Source organism: Magallana gigas, chromosome 2 (assembly GCF_963853765.1).
Source record: "Magallana gigas chromosome 2, xbMagGiga1.1, whole genome shotgun sequence".
Taxonomy (NCBI): domain Eukaryota; kingdom Metazoa; phylum Mollusca; class Bivalvia; order Ostreida; family Ostreidae; genus Magallana; species Magallana gigas.
In genome coordinates this window covers 3,248,004-3,252,735 of record NC_088854.1, presented here as the reverse complement: position 1 = coordinate 3,252,735, position 4,732 = coordinate 3,248,004, and positions in this window count along the sequence as shown.

Genomic DNA, 4,732 nt, shown 5'->3' with positions numbered 1-4,732 from the left:
TTGATTTGTTGGAGTTTGCGTGTATCGTAATAGCCAGTGCTATGACTGGGTAAAGCTGATGGTCCTCCTGACTTTTGGAATAAATTCCTTTATTATACCTCCCGCAAACGAAGTTTGGGGGGGTATATAGGAATCACCTTGTCCGTCTGTCCGTCTGTCTGTTCAATTCGTGTCCGGTCCATATCTTTCTTATGGAGAAACATTGGAAGTTCTTAATTCATACAAAGATTGCTTATGACCTAAGGGTGTGTGATAACCTTGACCCAAGGTCATTTGGGCAAGGTCAAGGTCACTGGCAGAAAAAGTGCAAAATTCGTGTCCGGTCGATTTCTTTTTAATGGAGAAACATTGGAAGTTCTTACTTTACACAAAGATTCCTTATGACCTAAGGGTGTGTCATGACCTTGACCAAGGTCATTTGGGCAAGGTCAAGGTCACTGGCAGAAAAAGTGCAAAATTCATGTCCGGTCCATATCTTTTTAATGGAAAAACATTGGAAGTTCTTATGGCAGAAAAAGTGCAAAATTTGTGTCCGGTCCATATCTTTCTTATGGAGAAACCTTGGAAGTTCTTAATTCACATCAAGATTGCTTATAATCTGAGGGTGTGTCATGACCTTGACCTAAGGTCAATTGAGGAAGTTCAAGGTCATTGTTTTAAAAAATCGGGCTCAGTATACCAATAATTTAAAATGTTTATATATTAAATGGCTGCTTGACATGTGGAATTTTGTTTGATTCGAGTCATGTTTGTTAACATAAGGATGCAAATATCCTCATGCATTAACAGATAACTTGAACTAAAATGGAATTTAAAGAATAGAAATTACTTTGTGTACTCATATAAGCATTAACAGTCTCAAAAAATAGAGCAGTTGTTATTTATAAAACATGGACGGTGAAATAGATTCATCCAGTATTTTCTATAATAGAAAAAATACGAGTTATGATTTTTTTTATAGCGGGGGGTATCAATTATGAGCTTGCTCACAGTACCTCTAGTTTTAATTCACCCTTTGATATAAGTGACTAAAATCTGCAAAGTATGGGATAGTTTGATTTTAACATTATATTTGACTGAATATTTAACATTTTGTTTTCTTGAAGCAATTTATTTAGGGAAAATGTTTTCCACCTTTAGTTAAAGATTAACGAGAGTTCCAACTCAATACTCTGTACGATATATACGAGAAAGTCAATGTACATGTATATATGCGATAGACCGGTATACTCCTAAAGTACGTACAATCTAATCGTGTACAAAAGATCCTTAATTATTTTTTTTAATGAAAGCAAGATTTCCAGATATTAAAATGCGGAAGATTTCTCCCTTCCTATGCATGATAACTAGAGGAAGACGTGATCACAGAGTTTTTAACCAGGGATGCGCTGACGTAGTGTGACGTACTTGTGACGTAGTTTTGGTCTCACTCCAGCCCACGTGATCTGATCAGTTATTACTACTGATCACCGTCCACTAAATAACACACGTTGTTTTGCCTCGGACTAGAATGTCGCGATGTCATTGGATGAAACGCGTCACGTGGCTGCCTTACAAATTTCTTTAAAAGGCAAGCGTCAAAATTTATAGGGCAACATGGCGGACGTAACGTTATTTGAACTGATTTTCTACACAAACGTTTGTTTACATATCAAACTTTAGGTCCTCGACAAAACAAAACACTTCGCAGAGCCTTCTATGGACTTTACCGACCCCACAAATTTCTTTAAACAGTCAGTAACAAACCTAATAAGTAATAATGTTAACCAGTAGATATCTGAGGGAGAACGCATCTGCATTTAGTGCGAGAAATCAGTCCATATTGGTGTTGACTGTTGATTAATTCACTACAGTCTACCTGTTTTTTTTAAATACCTCTTGTTTGTTTTTATATCTTAGTTTCATTCTTTTCAGTTTATTTGATTTATAGCTCGTCATTATTCTAATACTTGCCCATCAGTTTTAAGAGTTACTGAAGTATTTTTTAAAATGGTTTATAGTAGCAGGTAGATATTACTGCAGTTATTGTATACATGTATATACTATCAGTTATTGTATACATGTATATACTATCAGTTATTGTATACATGTATATACTATCAGTTATTGTATACATGTATATACTATCAGTTATTGTATACATGTATATACTATCAGTTATTGTATACATGTATATACTATCGATGTAATCGAATCAGAAAACTACATATCAACGTGGGGGTATTGTAGACTGATAAATTCTGTCAGTGTTACACATGGTTGACTGATATCGATAGTAAATGAGGGTTTTATGATGAAACAACTTCAATACGTAGTTAACCGGTCATTTGGTGGTAAAATTAATAAAAGAGGATAAAGTTTCAGTTATAATTTGAAGACTGTCAATGTAGTACAATACTGGCCCGGAGACTTTGTGCAAATCACCTAATCTACATCCTTAATATACCTGTACAGTATTATTGGGATTATCTCGTAAAAACCAAGAATAAAACAACTAAAAGTACTAGTTCTTGTATTGTGACAAATTATCTAAATCATTTGTCAATTGATTAAACAATAAAATGTAACTTCAGTTGTGTTATCCGAACACCCTCATCATAAAACCAGAGCTATAAGGCAGACTCGGGAGATTTTATTGCGACAGGAACTTGCGATGGATACTAAAATTTGATAATTTTCTGTCGTGTGGCGAAGCTTCTTTTTGGAAGCACTGATATACGAATTCTGCTTGTGGCTTTCATGACACATTTCATCGTTAAACGAATTGAAATGGTTCATGATAAGTCATTAACCGACCTGGCGGGTAGTTTAAGGGATCTCATGCGTGCCTGGTTTTCTTGTTCCTACGGACGCGGGGATTCTGTCCGTCACACCTAGAACGCGGGGATCCTACACAGACCGGAACAGGTCACCGGGCGACACAGATTACTCGTCCAGACATGGATTAGGGGGATTGGTCATCGGGATTCACATGTCAAATGTTTTGGGGGGTTTCGTGTATTTTTGCTTGCTTGTTTTTTATTTGGGGGGTTTTTGTGGGGTGTTGTTTTTTTCTTTGTGATGCATTTTCAACACGTCACCTTGTAACTAACCAATTTGTAGCTAAAATTTTGGAGAAAACTTACACACAAATAAAACCAGCTAATCGTCACAGGGATAAACAAGCTTTCGTCGTTTATATTATGTGAACAAATGTTTTCTAATGTATGATTATTTCATGATATTGCAGTTTAATTTTTGTTTATTAATTAATTTGTTCCAGGTATCTTTTAATTCAGACACTGCAAACAGTCTAAAGCATTTACTTTAAGAATACAATAAATAAGCTTTACACAAATTAATTTGTCAATGCATGTAACTAGACTTATTTGTAAATATAAGATAAAGATACATGGTTCAAACTCAGTCAACATGCTATTGAAAATATGAAGCTACAAAACAGAAAGATGGGTCGATGGTGACTATATGTTTTCGAACTTTTTAAATTTCGTAATATTAGTTGAATTGATCGGTAATATTCCCTTTTAATTAATTAAATAAAAATGAAATGAATTTCATTCACAGCTTAAAATTCTGTTAAATATTATCATAGCAATCGTTTCGACTGCAGAAAATTTTATTTGAATACCTGGCGTAATATTCCCACTCCAATTTTTTGGGGGGTAAAATATTTCTTTATCATGTGTCTGCAGTAGGTGTTCTTATTGGTCCGCAAATATCACGCGTATCTATGTGTATCCATGCAAGATCGTACATTTTTCAAGGGAAAAAAACTCATCAAAACATGTTTTCAGATGATATCTGAATATATCAAAATAGCTTCGGATCAAGTAAACAATGGATCCCAATGGATCTACAGATCATTCTACGGTCATTCTTCAAAACGTAATACACCTTTCATCTTCTTTTATTTATTCTTCTTATAAGTGTTGCCTGTCTTGGAGAAGGGACCTAGTACCTTAAGTCTCTCACCACGATAAGTGGAACGCAGATTCTCTCTGTTTCTCAATTCTTTTTCTTCGTTGCATAATTGTTTATGATCTATAATCAAGTCAACAAGTAGCACGATGGGGGTTAATTGTCCGTGGGAGGGAGCCACCGATCCCCAAACATCGATCACTTCCTGTCCATATTAGTCCCGCAAGCTTAAAATTATTTCAATAAAACCAATATTTCCCATGCGTTAAGAGATCCTTCTATATATGCTAGTGAAGAAGATTTTTCGAGAAAATTTCTATCGAAAAATTGTTACACAGATTGTTAAATGTTCTAGTTCATTCGTGACATTTGTAAACGAGAAATTCTTCGAATACATTATTTTTGTCTCGATCTACGCTGAATTAATCACAGAAAATGACACTGGAGATTGCTTGGTATTTTATTTTACACCAAACTATCACCAAAGTGCCCGATGTGTTTGTAGATTAGGTTATTAACATGCTGAGCATACAAAACTAGCGGGGAAAAAGCATGATGTTGCAACGTAAGTTTAACATGTCCTCAATTCTCTATGGTTTATGATGGAAGTGCTTACTTGTGAGTCGATGCACTCTTTGGCCGTAATGGGGCACCTGTTGATAACTCTATCTCGTGTCCACATCGTGCTCACACGTAGAACTTCGAGGTCTGCTCGTGGACAGACTGATTTAAAACTCATAGTGCATCCGGAGAGGTTGACCGATTTCTCCAATAGCTGCAGTAAACATCGATTGCGACAGGTATTTATTACTGT